Source organism: Ailuropoda melanoleuca, chromosome 9 (assembly GCF_002007445.2).
Source record: "Ailuropoda melanoleuca isolate Jingjing chromosome 9, ASM200744v2, whole genome shotgun sequence".
NCBI classification, from domain to species: domain Eukaryota; kingdom Metazoa; phylum Chordata; class Mammalia; order Carnivora; family Ursidae; genus Ailuropoda; species Ailuropoda melanoleuca.
This window is the reverse complement of record NC_048226.1, coordinates 33,369,598-33,386,930: the sequence shown is the minus strand read 5'-3', so window position 1 is coordinate 33,386,930 and position 17,333 is coordinate 33,369,598. Positions and strand designations below refer to the sequence as shown.

The 17,333-nt window shown below is 37.7% G+C and overlaps 1 protein-coding gene and 1 pseudogene across 6 annotated transcripts in view; both read left to right on the top strand.

The window, feature by feature from the left end:
- TOX (thymocyte selection associated high mobility group box) overlaps nucleotides 1-17,333 on the top strand; it is a 293,124-nt gene that overhangs the window by 218,633 nt on the left and 57,158 nt on the right. The window lies entirely within an intron of this gene.
- LOC105236034 lies at nucleotides 14,513-15,294 on the top strand (annotated as a pseudogene).

Sequence of the window (17,333 nt, the reverse complement as noted above, 5' to 3'; positions counted from 1 at the left end):
GACACGTGGAAAATCTTCCCGTAATGAAAAACGCAGTTGTGAAATTTGGTTTCAGCTTTGACTTCTTTTGTAAACTGAGATCTCAGAAACTAGGGCATAAATCATTCTATAAATGCAATCCTTTAGTCAAAATACAGCCTCCATAAATATTTCAGCAGCATTTGTGATGCTTTTCATTCTACATCATTTCACTTTAGTTCACTTCAAAGCTAAATTATTAATGTGCCTCTTCCTAAAAGTTCAAAACATAATATCCTGAAGAGACTTTACTAATTGGAATTCAGAACATTCTCTGCATGTCTGAAAGTATATTGTTCATGTTTATTTGCATTTCCAGGAGAAAAATAGAGCTGGCTAGGCCATGTTGTAACTATTTCCTTCCACCCGGCGGTGTCAGGCATGAAACAATGTGGAATTAAAATGCTCAAACGTGAGTTTTTATTCCAGCCTTTCAAGTGCCCTTCTTTTACACTCCTTAAACACCTAGACCCCCATGCTACTGCTAGCGGCACGAGGCTGGGCGTCTGTATCTTTTTTGCCCCATGGAAAAGGACCCCTGTCCTACTCTCCTGAGCAAAATCGCATTTGCTCAGTGAAACTGATCCCATCAAGTCTAAGAGGAAAGTAATCAGATTAAAGTAATTCAAACAGAGATATGAATGATTGCAGCCAGCCTCATATGCTTACAGTTGCCGCATTTCCGCCCCCCACATTTGAGAAAAGGAAAATACTGATGCAAATTAGTGGATTGTTTCAAGATGCATTTTACCGATGGTACTTTGAGTCTGGGGAACTTGTATAGGCCACCTCAAATCATAACCCATTCTGTTCTGCTCACCAATACCCAGTATTGGCCTATTTAGCAACTTTGTTCTCATGATGAAATTCAGACTGATACATATGTATATACACACACACACACACACACAATTTCTATCATATATTGTTAGATAAATATCTGTATTTTCACTCCGGGGTACTTAGCTTCCTCTTAATACATCAGTAGCAGCATCTTTTCTTTAAAAAAAAAAAAAAAAACATAAAAAAGAATCTGTATGTTATCATGTGTATTTTGTGGAACTGTTTCAGTGTATGAAATATCTCTTTAACTAGTTTTATAATCAAATATTATGACCTGAAAGAAAAAAATGAGACATTCTTGGAAACTATTGAATATTTTGGGTTAAGCATACAAAGAAAAAAACAGTCTAGGAGAGTATGAGAGTTAGGTCTGTCTGTCTTAAGCACCAAGGACAACCTGATGAAGCTAACTGAAAGCTGTTCATTCATTCTTTTGTAATTCATGCATTATACATACCTTGAGCTATGTCCCCAAACAGGAAAACTTCAGGAATCACCTAGTCTTGCCCCCATATTTTAAAGAACAAAGACTGAAGCTCAGAAACAAGTGGCATTTGCCAACTATGGCTAACCTAGAGCAGAATCCAGAACTTCTGACCCTGCCCAAACTTTCACCAGGGCATGAAACACACCCTCTGCTCTCACCATTTTCTCTCCTTGGATACAAAACCAATTGCCGAAGAATGTTGTCAAAATTATTAAAGATATTTAACCAGAAGAATTTGGATTTAAATTATTCTAATGCACAACCATGAGATTATAAACTGTGGACTCTCTTTTTTAAGAATTATTTATTTACTTGAGGGGCGCCTGGGTGGCACAGCGGTTACGCATCTGCCTTCGGCTCAGGGCGTGATCCCGGCGTTGCGGGATCGAGCCCCACATCAGGCTCCTCTGCTGGGAGCCTGCTTCTTCCTCTCCCACTTCCCCTGCTTGTGTTCCCTCTCTCGCTGGCTGTCTCTATCTCTGTTGAATAAATAAATAAAATCTTTAAAAAAAAAAAAGAATTATTTATTTATTTGAGAGAGAGAGAGAGACTGCTGGGGGGAGTAGTGGAGGGAGGGAGAAAATTTCAAACAGACTTCACACTGAGTGCAGAGCCCAATACAGGGCTGGATCTCATGACCTAAGCCAAAATCAAGAGTTGGAACTTTAACCAAGTGAGCCACTCAGATGTCCCAAGTTATGGACTTTTAACTTTATTAGCACTCTATTTTTTGTTTGCCTTACTAGTCTAAAAGAAAATTGCTATTCTGAGTCTACACTGTCATGGAGACTGCCCTTAAAAACAAACAATAAAAATCACTGACATCTGAGTATCATCTCTGAGAAACTTTATGTCAGAGAGAACTTGCAAAATATTGAGTTACTCTGTGCTCGTGCAATCCTCTCTTGGTAGACAGTTCACATAATATCTTCACCCCCGAGGTCTTCAAGTGGCTTCAGAAGAGTTTCTAAGGAAGCTACATTGCGACTCTGCAGAATGTATAACACGCACGCTTGCTCACCATGTTAGGAAACACTTTCTCTATTTAAAATAAATAAATAAAACATCAAAGAATGCCTCATTAGTAGGCTTTCCGTGTGTGATACAGAAGCAGTGACAGAAGTCACCACCAGCAAGGTCTTGTACTTAGTCCCAAACACTAAAAGGTACTATTGAAAGGGACTGTAAACTGTGATTTGTACTTAAAAGTCCTTCTAGGTGCTCACTGGCTCCTGGGACGAATGAAATTCGTGAATTCTCCTCTTGAATGTGGAGCTTCAGAGTGGAAAAGATAAAGACACAATCCACAGAGTTCCGAGTGATAACAGAGAGTCCAGCCTTCCAGTGTTAGACACCCTGCATACTTTTGTATCCTTTGCAACTTTCTTTTCTGCTCCTAAACATTCTTAATGTCATCATAACTGTGTTGTAAATGCAAGGAAATAAAAATTAATTTTGCCTTCAATATTTTGCAATATTTTTTGCAATTTTTAGACATCCTTCTTTGGGAATTGAGTCTAAAACAAATAGACTTTCTTCTCTCAATAAATAGTACACGATTCTCATTCTTGGCTCTGGCTTTCTACTCTTGGTTCAGAAATGCCTCAAGTAGGTGATTCCAGAAACCAGCATTACCTTAGTGCTCACAAAGTCTTTAGGAAGCCAAAATGTTCTCGGGAACACACATATTCCTACCACCGTCTACCCACACACAATCAAAACACCCTTCACACTTTTTCTTCTCCAAAACAAAATAAAAATGCCATCATTCTGAAAAGGCACTCCTGTATTTCTGTGGAAATGAAAAAATTTCCCTTAAGAAAATTTTAATAGCAAAGTTTTAAAAATCAACCAGGGAAAACAAAAACATGGATGGACTCATTAATACATTTCCAACACTTAGAAAACCTGTAGAATGTATGCCAAGCATAGACGGATGAAGTCCCTCACAGTAGACTCACTAGTCAGGTAAAAGGAACACTCTCGAAGTTTGTTTGCCTTCAGTGTGATTGATAATAGGGCCCACATCCTGTAACACTTGGCCAACAATAGGTGTTCATCTATCATGGTGAGAAAAGCTTCCTGGCATTCATGTTATGTTTTCTTTTCAGAAGTGACAAGTCACTCAGGAAATTTCTGGTTTCTGGCCTTAAACAGATCGTGGAGGAGAAATATCCAATACTCATGGAAACTCTCAGCAGCTAGACAGCTCAATAGAGTCTCCCTGAAGAGCAAAGAACAGGGGCCCCTGGGCGGCTCAGTGGGTTTAGAGTCTGCCTTTGGCTCAGGTCCTGATCCCAGGGTCCTGATATCCAGCCCTGCATCAGGCTCCCTGCTCAGCAGGGAGTCTTCTTCTCCCTCTCCCTCTGTCCCTCCCCTGCTCATGCTCTCTCTTGCTATCTCTCTCTCTCAAATAAATAAGTAAAATCTTAAAAAAAAAAAAACCCAGCAAACAACAAACATAGTCAGATATTCTACTAGTATACACACAGTTTCCAACTTACCATTGTTCAACAAGATTTTTCACTGAGACACCTGGGTGGCTCAGGGGGTCGTCTGCCTTTGGCTCAGGTCATGATCCTGGAGCCCCTGGATGGAGCCCTGCCTGCATAGGGCTCCCTGCTCAGAGGGGAGTCTGCTTTTCCCTCCACCCCTCACTCTACTCTTGTGCTCTCTCTCACTCTCTCTCTCAAATAAATAAAATCTTTTTTTAAAAATATATATATTTTTTTACTATATGATGGTACAAAAGCAGTGCACACTCAGTAGAAATTGCTCTTGGAATTTTGAGTTTGAATCATTTCCCAGGCTAGCGATGTGCAGCACAATCCTCCCTCGTGATGCTGGGCGGGCTCAGTGCTGCAGTCACATGATTGTGAGGGTCAACCACGATACACTTACAACCATTCTGTTCTTCACTCTAAGTATGGTATTCAATCAATTGCAGAAGGTATTCAACCCTTTATTGGAAAATAGATTTTGTGTTAGATGATTTTGCCCAGCGTGGGCTACTGTGTTAGGAGCAATTTTAAGGTAGGCTAAGCTGTGATGTCTGGTAGACTGGGGGTTAAATGCATTTTTGACTTATTGTGATATAACCCCGTCGTTAAGTCGAAGATCTGTACTAGTATGCAGTCTATTACTAGGATCTTCCACAGATGTTTAGTAGAAGGTGAGCACCTTATTTTTGAACGCTCCCAACAAATGCCAGCGCAGTGAGCACTTGGTGGGTGGGGACGTTGACAAAATTCCAGTGTTAACATTTTCAGCCTCACGGTGATTCGTGCGTGTGAGATTGTAATCTGCAGAGAACTTCTTTCTACATCCAACTAAGATTTTTAGAAGGTAGTAGAAAGATTAGGACACAACAGTTACTTGGCCAACAGAGCAAATGAGCAAATAAATATCCAGTCATTTTGGGGGGGGGGAACCAATGTTCTCTCATTGTTTGGACCTGTGATCGCAGCCCTGTGTGCAATTTGTAGTATGAACCACAGCCACAAAACTCTGTCTATGCATATTTTCTTTCAATTTCTTTAAAACAGTGCAAGAAGTTAAAGATTCTTATGAGACAAACTGAAGGAAGATTCTTTATACATGCTTGCAATATTTTTTTAAATCTTTAACAGTATCATTCTGTCATAATTAGGCAGCAAGTTTTTAAATAGCATATATTTATTCAGTCTTTCCAGAGCATTAAATTTGATTTATACAGAAACAATTCTCTTTGCATGCATGCAGATTTAATCAGTTTGTATGTTATTTGAATAAATGTTGCAATTTTATTAATAAGTATGATGGCATAAACAGGTTTGGGAACTAATATACTTGATTCTTGGTTAGCGTATAGCTCAGCTTCTAGAAGTAAAACTGGGCCAGTTTAAAAAATTGTGGGTTTTTTTTAATTTTAGAGAAGTTTTAAATTTACTAAATTATTGTGAATATAGTACAGTGGGTTGCTACATGCCCCTGACCTACTTCCCCCTATTATCTACATCTTACGTGAGTATGGTACATTTGTCACATATAATTCACTCCTATTGATACATGATTCTTATCTAAAGTCCATACTTTATTTAGATATCCTCAGGTTTTCCCCAGTGTCTCCTTTCTGTCCCAGGATACCATGCAGCCTGGCACATTACGTTTCATTGTCATATCTCCTTAGGTTCCTCTTGGGCTGTGGCAGATTCTCAGATTTTCCTTGTTTTTGACAACTTTGATAGTTTTAAGAAGTACGGTCAGGTATTTTGTAGAATGTCCCTTGACCAGGATTCACCTGATGTTTTTTTCACAATTAGATTGGAGTGATGGGTTTCCAGAAGGAAAACCATAAGTACCATTCTCATCAGATCATGCCAAGCGTTCGTATTATCAATATCACTTATCACGGTTGATGGTAACCTTGACCTTGGGGCTGAAGTAGTGCTTGTCAGGTCTGTGCACTGTAGAGTTACTGTTTTGTTTTATTTTAATCCTCCCTTCCCATATTGCATTCTTTGCAAGAAAGTCATTATGTGCAGCCCACATTTAAGGAGCGGGGAGTTATGATTCCCAGGCTTAAAGGTGAATAAACCATAAATTATTTGAAATTCTTCTGCATTGGAAACTTGTCTATTCTTTCCCATTTATTTATCTGTTTGTTTATCCATTCATTTACTTTTTTCATTATGGATCCATGGGTATTTATTTTTATACTTTGGGTTATAATCTAATACCATTTTATCTATCTCTTCGTCTATTTATCTATCTATCTATCTATCGATCTATCTATCATCTCAAAGTGTACCAGCTTGGCTACTGGGAGCTCTTTCAGTTGGCTTCTGTATCCCTCTAACAAACACGCATGACTGTGTGTGTGTGTGAGTGTGTCTGTGTGTGTGTGTCTGCGTGTTTGTTGTTTGTTTGTATTTTGGACACTTTCTTATTTTCTGTCACTACAAAATACTCATCTTCTATTTTTCTGTTCCTGTCTTAGAACCAGCTCTTTCTCCAAGGAGCCCTGGTTCCTTTTATTAGAGAATGGTATCAGAAACTCAGATCTGGGGCGCCTGGGTGGCACAGTCGTTAAGCGTCTGCCTTTGGCTCAGGGCGTGATCCCAGCATTCTGGGATCGAGCCCCACTTCAAGCTCCTCTGCTTGGGAGCCTGCTTCTTCCTCTCCCACTCCCCCTGCTTGTGTTCCCTCTCTCGCTAGCTGTCTCTATCTCTGTCAAATAAATAAATAAAATCTTAAAAAAAAAAAAAAAGAAACTCACATCTGGGCACTCAGCAGGCTCACTGCTACTGGGGTTTCACTGCTTCCAGGACCTCTCAGGTGACAGAGCAGGGGGCTATATGCATAAATATTAACCTGTATTTATACACACATTTATAAAGGTTTCTATATGTAGCCCTCTGTGTCTATATTAAGCTCAATAATACTTCATACTGGTGTCTTCAACTCCAATCCATTGCCACAGAGCCTTCTGCCCTTGCTTATCTGTAACTTCCCACAACAATAGTGAGAAGCCTGGCCCCACTGTCTACTCTCCATTTACTTTATTGTCCCATTCCAAGCACCATGTATCGCAGTATCAGAATTGGTAACCCATACTCCTGTGGGAAACAATTTTATCCACTAGGATAACAGTTCCTTTTGCCTTTTGTCTGATAAACTACTCATGTCCAAAGTTACTTAGGTCAGCAACTTCTTACTCATCTCCTTATTGAGATTGTTTCATATATTTGCAATACATGAAGATTCTTTTGTCATATTCTTCTTTCCATCTAGGGATTCCCCAACCTCCTAAATATTTTTTTAATTTGCATACATGAAGATTTATTTCGTGTGCCATAAAGTTCTGTAGGTTTTGACAAAAGCTTAATGTCTTGTATCCACCATCACTGTATCATGCAGAATAGATTCACTACCCTAAAAAAATTTCTTTTGTTTTGCCTATTTAACCGCCTCTTCCTCCTGAACACCCAACCATCGGTGTTTATCATCTATGCAGTTTTGCCTTTTCCAAAATGTTATATAATTGGAATTACACAGTATATAGCTTTATCTGACTGGCTTCTTTCACTTAGCAATATACATTTTCTCATGGCTTGATAGCTTATTTTTTTATCACTGAATAATATTCCATTGTATGGATATACTAGAGTTTATTTATCCATACACTTATTGAAGGATTTTTTTTTTTGGTGATTATGAGTAAATCCACTACAAACATTTGTGTGCATGCTCTTGGGGGGGCATAAGTTTCATATCAGTTGGGTAATTACCTAGGAGTGTGATCAATACATTGTTTGGTAAGACTATGTTAATTTTTTAGAAACTGTCAAAATGTCTTCCAAAGTAGCTGTACCATTTTGCATTCCCTCTAGTATAGAATGAAACATCTTGTACATGTTTTTCTTTTGCATATGTATGTCTAATAGTTTCAGCATCATTTGTTGAAAAGATTTTATTTCTCCATTGAATTGCCTTTGCTCTTTTGCCAAGGATCAGTGACTATATTTGTATGAATCCATTTCTGGGCTATCTGTTCTATTCCATTGATCCATGTATTTTTTCTTTTGCCAATACCACTCTATCTTCATTACTGTAGCTTGATAGTAAGTCTTGAAATCAGGCAGAGTAAGTCCTCCAACTTTGTTCTTCTTCAGTATTCTGTTGACTCTTCTAGGTCCTTTGTTTTCCATGTAAACTTCAGAACCAGTGTTCCTATAGGTTTGAAATGGCTTGCTGAGATTTGATTGGGATTACATTGGATCTATAGATCAAGTTGAGAAGAACTGCCATCTTAACAATATTGAGTCTTTCCATCCTTGACCACAGATTATTTAGGTCTCATTGAATTTTTTCTTCAGTATTCATAGTTTTCTGTATGTAGATCCTGTAATTACATTTATGCCTAAATATCTCATTCTTGGAATGCTATTATAAGTAACTTTTTTAAGTTTCAAATTCCAATTTTTCACTTCTCATGTATAGGAAAGCTTCAGGTCCTTTATACTTACTTCACTTGCTGCTTATTTCAAAGAGGTTTGTTGTTGTTGTTGTTGAATCTTTGGGATTTTTCTTCATAGACAATCATGTCACCTGCAAATAGAGATGGTTTGCTTTCTTTCTTTCTTTATGAGCTGTGTAGTCCTTTATTTCCTTTTATTGTTCTATTGCATTAGCTAAGACATTCAGTATAACATTAAATAAGAGTGGTGAAAAGGGACATCTTTGCCTTGCTTCCAATTTAAGGGGAAAACATCCAGTTTTTCACCATTGAGTGTGATGTTAGCTGAAACATCATACTCAGTGAAACATAGATTTTTAAAATGAAGTTAAGTTCCTTCCTATTACTAGTTTGCTAAAGGTTATCATTAATGGGTTCAGATTTTGTCACATGCCTTTTCTGCATCTATTGATATGATCATATGATTTTCCTTTTTTAGTCTGTTTTTTTCATTGACTATGTTTGACATATAACATAGTGTAAATTTAGGGTGCAAAGTGTGTTACTTTATTACATCATATATTGCACTATGATTGCCATTGTAGTGATATTTATCACATCACATTATTATAGTACAATATTGCTTCTATTCATTACACTGTGCATTTGATCACTGTGGCTTATTTACTAACTTGATACAAGTTTGTACCTTTGCCATCAATTTTCATCCCCCTGCCTGCCTTTCTTTAGCCTGGCGATGTGTTGGATTATGTAGATAGATTTCCTAATGTTGAGCTAGCTTTGCATACTTAGAATAAATTCTACTTGTTTGTGATATATAATTCTTGTTATACATCGTTGGATTCAACTTGTAAATATTTTATTGAAGATTTTTGCATCTATCTTTATGAGAATTACTGGCCTGTGTTTTTCTTATAGGGTTTTTAATCTATAGTGGTATTAGGAAATATAGGGTCTTGTAACGTGGGTTAGGAAGTGTTTCCTCTGTTTCTGGAGATATTATGGAGAATTGGTATGATTTCTTCCACAAATGTTTGGTAGAAACTACATGGACCTGGTGAGTCTTTTTAGGAAGGCTGTCAATTATTGGTTAGTCAATTTAATAGATGCAGGATTTTTGAAGACCAAGAGTCATGGTTTTATGCTCATCTTACCCAACACCTCCTTCATGTTTGGTGGATGAAGGCCCCTCCATTCTTGATCCTCTATTAATTAATAACCACCTGGGGCTCACAAGAAATAACTTTTTCATCAGTCTACCCACAGAAAAGCCAGTCAAGTGGCTCATTGTCAGTTGGCAATTCTGTACCATAACCTCATGGCATGAAAACTAGCACGAAAATCCACAAACAATAGACAAAGCTCTCTGGGAGAGCTTGGAGCTTTACCAAATGGCTCTGTATTCAACTGCTATGGTATAATTCTCCTCTTCAAGTCCAGTTCTTCAGTGTGCCTGAGTTTGGCACTGAGAACAGAGCAGTAAAAAAACACGGGCAAGGGAGCCTGCCCTCATAATTTGGATTCTGCTCAGGGGAGTCAAGTAAACCCGAAACACACTGAGTGGGGCACACTGGCACCACCTGAGAAATGCTAGAAATGCTGAATCCCAGGCCCTTCCAAGACTCCCTGAATCAGAGTCACCTTTTAAGAAGATCCCTAGGGAGTCCTTTGCATGTTGAAGTTTGCAGAGCCCCACCCTAGATTGTGATAAATGGCGATCATGCTGTGAAACTGTCCCCTGGGTTGAGAAGGATGGATCCACTCTTGTAGGCTTATCAGGGCAAATCTCTCTGAGGAGGTTGCCCTTGAGATACTGAAGCGTAGAGCCTAGTTCATCCAGACCCCTTTCCCTTTAGTTCCTCCACTCCCCCACCCCCTTCCCTGTTGCTCCCCCTGCCCTCCACCTCACCAAATCCAGGCCGACCCCTGCATTTGTGTCACACACAGTGATCATCCAAGGAAAGTTCTGGTGGAGGGAGGCAAGAAACATAAGCCCCCCAAAAGCTATCTCCCTGTTTCATTTAAAAAGGAAAACATTAATATATAAATATTTATAGTCTTCAACTAAAATACCCCTGGCTTGTGAAAGGGGAAACAAAATATAATACACTTTTTTAAAAGGTTCTGACTTCTGTCTTTTCTGAGAGCACTTTTTTTCTTTAGAAAATAAATCGTAACTGAAAAATTCTATTAGCGCCTATAAATGTAGATGCAGAAAAATGATCAGATGGTTTTAAATTATAAACTGCAGGGTAGATATTCTTTCTTGCTTCCTTGTAATAGGCTCTAAACTTCAATGATGCGAGTTTTTCTCTTTTCCTTTAGTTGATCAATGTAATTGAGATTTTTCCCATTTATTGGAGCTGTCATCTTGCGGTCATATAATTATGCTAGAGATATTAAATATGTTTTAGACACAAAATTGTAAGTACAGTATAGAAGAACCATGAACTTATTTCCATATCATTAAACTACATTTTACCCATGAGCAAAGTGCATTGTTCATCACTTACAAGAAATATCCTGCCTGTAGTGGTACCTATATTTAACATCCTTAACAGCCCCTTGATCTGACATTGCTATTTGGGTTATTTTATTATCAGGGAATAAAGGACAGCAGAGTTGCAAGTATCAATATATATAACTGACCAGTGAGTAAGATTCTAATTATATTCAAAACTGCCATTCTGCCAATTAACGCTTTTTCCAGATGCAAGGTATCATCTTGGGAAAAAATGCACCTAAGTTAAGCTTCTCCCCTGGCATTGCATAAGAAAAGAATAGAAAGAGTAAAAGTTGAAAGTAAGTTCTAATACAACAGCTGTTCTTAGCAGTTACTTTGTTGCAATAAGTTTTTCACACTAAATAATTTTTATTCTGGTGACATTGAGATGTTTGGGGTTCATCAGCTTAGCCATTAAGCAAATCCTACAAAAATTCATCCTTTCCAATGTGCAGAACTTTGCTCCTGTTGGTCTTTCCTTTTGAACCAAAGTTTGATGAGTATGTCAGTTAGTGTAACTTCTCATACAACACTCTCTGTATGCAAGTAAAAACTTTTATGATACAGAATTTTATTGTTTAAATAGCTCTGTTAGTATATGGATTTAGCCTCAAAATAGACTTTTAGGCTTTATCTGAGGTGATGGTAGTCCTTTTTTCTTGCCCAAATATGTGAATGTTATTATTAAAATTTATGAAATAAAACAATAAAATAACAAAATGAATATTACTTCTAATTTTAAAAAATAGCCCCCGGCAGATTAAAATCTTTATTAACAAGAGTCCAACCAAACAAACTTCTCAGCTAACTATTATTTTCTTTTCCTTTCTTTTATTTTTCTCTTTGCACATAACACTTTAAAGATCTGAAATGCATGCCCTAGGAGTGCCTGGATGGTATACTCAGTTAAGCCTCTGACTCTTGATTTTTGCTCAGGTCATGATTTCAGGGTTGGGAGATCGAGCCCCACCTTGGGCTCCACGATTAGCAGGGAGTCTGCTTCGGTTTCTCTCCCTCTCCCTCTGCCTCTCCCACTCATGCTCTCTCTCTCTCTCTCTCTAATAAATAAATAAATCTTTACCAAAAAAATGCATTTATTACAAGGAGTGTGTCCACAGATCAGCAAACAATAAGTCCATATTCCACAGCTACAAAATGGCAAAATTATTATTAAGAGAAAAATTCATGCTCTTGAACTTCTTCAAGATTCATGATTAAAAAAAATATTTATTCCATTTCATTTAGAATCAGGTGTTTAACTGCTGCAGAAAAGTGTGCAAAGACATTCTAGAACAGTTTTCAGCAAGAATTAAAACAAAACAAAATACCAAGACACTAAATTAAATTTAAATTAAAAAGGACACTGCTTTTCTGAGAATTTTTAGACATTTTGCTGAAATTATGTTACCCAGATTATGGGCATGAATATTAAGAACTACTGCTAAGTTAATTGAATTCTTATTCTAAGATAGCCTCCCTGTCAGGGCAGGGCCCACATTAGAATTATTATAATCTAACACGGATTCATCACCCTCATGCGGTTGAACCCTTTGTAGACAATGGCCTAAAAGGCGCCCCCTACTGTGCTTTAAGGTCAGCGGCTCCCCAGAGTCCCAGCCACCCACTTCTTCAGGGAGAACAAGAAAGAGAGACACCACTTAATGAATAAGCAGATGGAAGAAGTTGTCTTCATCAAAAATTGAATGTAATGTGCAGAAACATCTTCTTTTCTGAAAAAGTTCCTGATACCAGCCCTCATAAAACCCATCAAGCATCCATTTAGTGTTTTACTATGAGAGGGAAAGAATACATATTTTTAAGCAAATGATGTCCACTCAGTGCTCATTCCCTACAGCGAATCTGTCTTATACTCCTTGTACTTTTCCTTTTTGTCCAGAGAGTTGTGAAGAATTCACATAATTAATCCAGGAGCCCAGCCTAGACCACAGAAAGACTTGTGCCTTCTCACCTCCCTTACAGAATGTTTTGTTTTTCTTTTTCCTTCGGGATAACATCCATCACTAACAGGTGAATGGCACTGATTGACAAGTGGGGCAAATATTAAGAAAAGTTTTGATCAAAGTGTTCGAGTTGGTTGTTCTTTGAAAGCATAGCTTATGTGGCAACACTGGTAGCTAATGAAAGGAATGTTGCAGAGATCACGATCCAAATGACTATGCTGGTGTCCTCATAAATGTTTTTGAGGGCCCAGTGTGAAAAGTTATTCTTGAAACCGTAGGCCCATAGTTAGGGTTTGATAAAATGGTCTCCCTGCTAATGTGGCATCAAAGGCTAGCGTGTTTTATGGGTTAGAACAACCTGATACTTCAGAGTATTTTGACAGATAGTCTTGAAACTACAAAGTCTCTAGCAATCCTGAAACTTAAAAGGTAAAACCTTGGACACTCAAATTGCTAATTCCCAAGCAGAAATCAAACTATCAGATTACTCTCAGTCACAGTTTTTTTTTAAATATGATTTGATTGTGTACTGAATGGTTAAGGTTTACTCGAGTGGAAAAGCCGCACGATTTTTTGTTCAGTTTTTTCACAGTATCTTAGACAAATCGACACTTTTATGAAACTATAGCAAGTATAGTTGACTGTCCAACAATCAAATGTTGTATCTTAGTGTTCATCATATTGCCTTCAGAGGTCAATTCCCATTTATTTCCACTTTTCAAATATCATCCTATTTAAAAAGCATTTTTTTATTGGAGTATAGTTGACACACAATATCACTTAGCTTCAGGGGTACAACAGAATGAATGGACAAGTCTATACGTTATGCTGTGCTCACCACAAGTGTAGCTGCCACCTGTCACCACGCAACGCCAAAACAGTACTATTGACTGTATTCCCTGTGCTGTGCTTTCCCCCCCCAACCCTCCCCCTGACTTATTCATTCCATAACTAGAAAACTGTATCTGCCACTTCCTTCACCGTTCACCGTTTTGCCCATCTGCCCCACCTCTGGCAACCATCAATCAGCTTGTTCTCTGTTTTTATCAGTCTGTTTCTGCTTTTGTTTGCTTGTTTTGTTTAAAAAGCATCCTTAGTTCTCCGTGATGCTCACAGCAGTATCAGTCATTGCAGACAGACTCCTAGTTGCAGCATTATTTGCACATTTCAGTCCCGTCAGAAATCACACTTCCTCCTCTGCAAGTCTATATAGCGGTGAGTTTTTGGTTATGACAATTAATCCCCCCTGACTTGTACTACAGTATGTCCCCCTGCCCCGTGAGCTTTTTAATCATAGGTACAGTCGTACCTGCCATTATTTCCCCTACGACCGAGCATAGTAGCAAGCACAGAGTAAGTGTTCAGTAACACATTTCCAACTGAATTTCCTACCCAAAGCATCGGTGCTTTAAAGTCAGTCGTTCTAGGTTCTAGCTGCATCTTCCCCAGCAAGATCTTCCAACTATCCTTTGTTAAAAAGCACATCTAAAAATATCAGTTCACGTACTGGATCAATAGCAGAGCTGCCATGGTTATGATGCAGGCTTGGAGGTCGGGCAGCCTGTGACAAATTCCAGCTGTTCCACTTACTGAAGAGCTGAAGGATCCCCTCACCGAGCCTTTGGTCCTTCCTGGGTGTGATTGTCTCACCGGTTTATTGTGAGGGTTAAACAGGGCTCTGTGCTTAGTATATCAAGGAGGACCAGTAAGTAGTAGATATTATTAATAAAAGAACTTAAGACCACAATTGCCAGAAACAAGAGTGCGGCATGGACGGGGAAGCAAAATAAAGCAAGGAAATATTTGACCATGAAGCGAATGCTTAGTCTTTGAGATCAGAGGCTTAAAGAGAAGGATAGATTGAAACCTAAAAAGAAAGAAAAGCAAAATCCCAGTGGACTTAAGGAAAAAGAAATTTCCCAATATCCTTTCTGATTATTCTTCCAATATCACACACAGCTGGGCCCACCTTACCACATCCTGGTTGATACCAACTTTATCAACTTTCCACTAAAGTCAAACTTGACTTGGTACAGTCAATGAGGGACTACCCATGTGCCAAGTGTATGCCTTATATAACTGACTGTAATGGCTGAAACTGAGAAATTGGCAAAAGGATCAAGTGGCTCTAAGGATTGCCAAGGACCCAAGATTTGAACAATTACCATGCACACACAAAGGAACCTATGCAGACAATCGCTTAGTACAGAGAGTAAGTCAGCCCAAGTGTTACATTTGTGGGCACAGTTGACAGGGACCTTAAACAAAGAATGGGAAGATCCCCGGAGTTCCCATCATTTCTAACCACAGATACAACACTGAGCAGATGCCAAATAATGATGGAGCCCCTTGGTTCTAATTCTTAAAAGAGAGGCCCTCTGCCTTCCTCTACTGACTTTTTCTGTTGCCAGTTCTTATAGCCATATGCTATAGCATAAATCATTCCACTTATCCATTTGCTCTGTTGTGAGCTGAGTATGGGTAAATACACTCACTTTTTTAAAAAAGATTTTATTTATTTATTTAAGAGAGAGAGAGAGCACACAAGCAGGGAGAGCAACAGAGGGAGAGGGAGAAGCAGGCTCCCTAATGAGCAGGGATCCTGACATGAGGCTTGACCCCAGGACCCTGGGATCATGACCTGAGCTGAAGGCTGACACTTAACAGACTGAGCCACCCAGGCACCCCAATAAACTCACTTTTTGATGTTGTTTTGAAATTGATATTTTGTATCATTTTAAATTTTGTGGCATCTTTTTAAAAATCAGATGACTACTCACATTAAAAAAAAAAAACAACAACAAACAATAACAACAACCCACAATTACAAAAGCTAGCACTGAGCAGTTGAGACTGATCAGTTGTGTGGACAGTTACCTGCTTGTCAGGTATAGACCAGTTCAAATTAGTTGTACTAAATGTAATTTCCTGGAGAAATACATTTAAAATGTGAAAAGTATATTTGCTATTTTTTTATAATTAATACCTAAATTTATGCCATCATCACACAGGGTTATAATCATGCAGAATTATGATCCGTTTTAATTCTTTATACCATAATTATCTAATTTCAACATATATTTTATAGTTGTTAAACCTGTAAATGATAGATAATTCAAAATGTTAGCATTAGTGCTTTACAATTAGTCACTATTAAAACCTAATTATTAGTTGAGTGGGTCTATGTTAGTGGACATTGAAAGATCAAAAAAATTGAAGATATTTGTCCAAATTAAAATTAGAACATGTGGCTCATATGTTCTAAAGGAACATGTTTGCTTCTCCAATAATAATTTCATTATCACCAAGTTACAGGATAAAGTTTTAATTATGACCTTTATATCAGTAGAAGCCATGTCTTTGGGATTAAAAACCTATTGCTTTAACTAGTCCAGTTAAAGACTGTGGCTTGATACATTCTGGGCTCCAACTTTTATAAAAACCAGAGAACACTTCTAATAACACTTTTCTAATTTCATGGTTCAATGCACAGTCAGTAAAGATTTAAATAATTCAGAAAGAAAACCTATTCTCTTTCTTTATTAGAAGTTTGAGTCAGGCAAATTCTTTGACATTTAATAGGTTTTTAACCCTTTTAATAACTTTTTATAATGAAATTTATTGGCAGTTGTTTTAGAGAAAGGGTTATTATATTAGCATGAATAGCAGTCACTAGTTTTTATGATTAGTTTTGAGACCTTGACCTTATATAACTCAAAGTGTATAAAACCATCAAGGAGTAATGTTAACATTAACTAAATTAGGTATACCCAGAAATACAGAGACTGTATATAAGGATAGTCATCCCATTATCTAACATGCTATAAAATTTTGGCAGACAAATATTTGAATTTTTTTAATTGTTTTAAAGGAGCTTAAGGTCACTTACAGAGTCAGACACTTTAAAGGAACTGAAAGACATTGTAATTTTCCTAGACTGATTTTACCAAATTATTAGTATTATGCTCAATAGGAGAGGATTTCCAGCCTTTTCCTATCTTGGTTTCATGCTATTTTAATGTATTATAATACATTATTAAAAGGATTATTGAAAGATTTCCATAATAAAATACTAATTTAAAATTGTACTTTTCTTGAAGTCCCCAATAATTTGGGAACATACAAATATTCTGCATAGGAAAGCCATCGGGCCCAAGCAGAATACAAGGCTTTCATTTTGCTTCTTGAGATGTACTTTTAAGTGAATGTCATGTGTATCTAATGATTTAAGAGCCTCTAAATGAACTCAAATGTCACTTTCTGAACTGATGTTAAGAAGTCAATATTCCACTTGACATCTCCATTTTTACTAGCATCCCATTAGCATTGCAGGGGAAAGTATGAAATTCACTTAAATTTTTAGGTTTAAATATAGTATAAAGAACTATTTCAGCTGACTTGTGATGCTATAAATATCCAGAGCTAGTTCTCATAGATAAACCACAACTCCCATAGGGCATGTCTTGTAGCATTTCCCAATTTTCTTATCACCTATCTTTCCAACCCATTCTTTTTGTTTCAATGCACACAATCCTTTGAAAGTATTCTGAAAATAAGGCACAT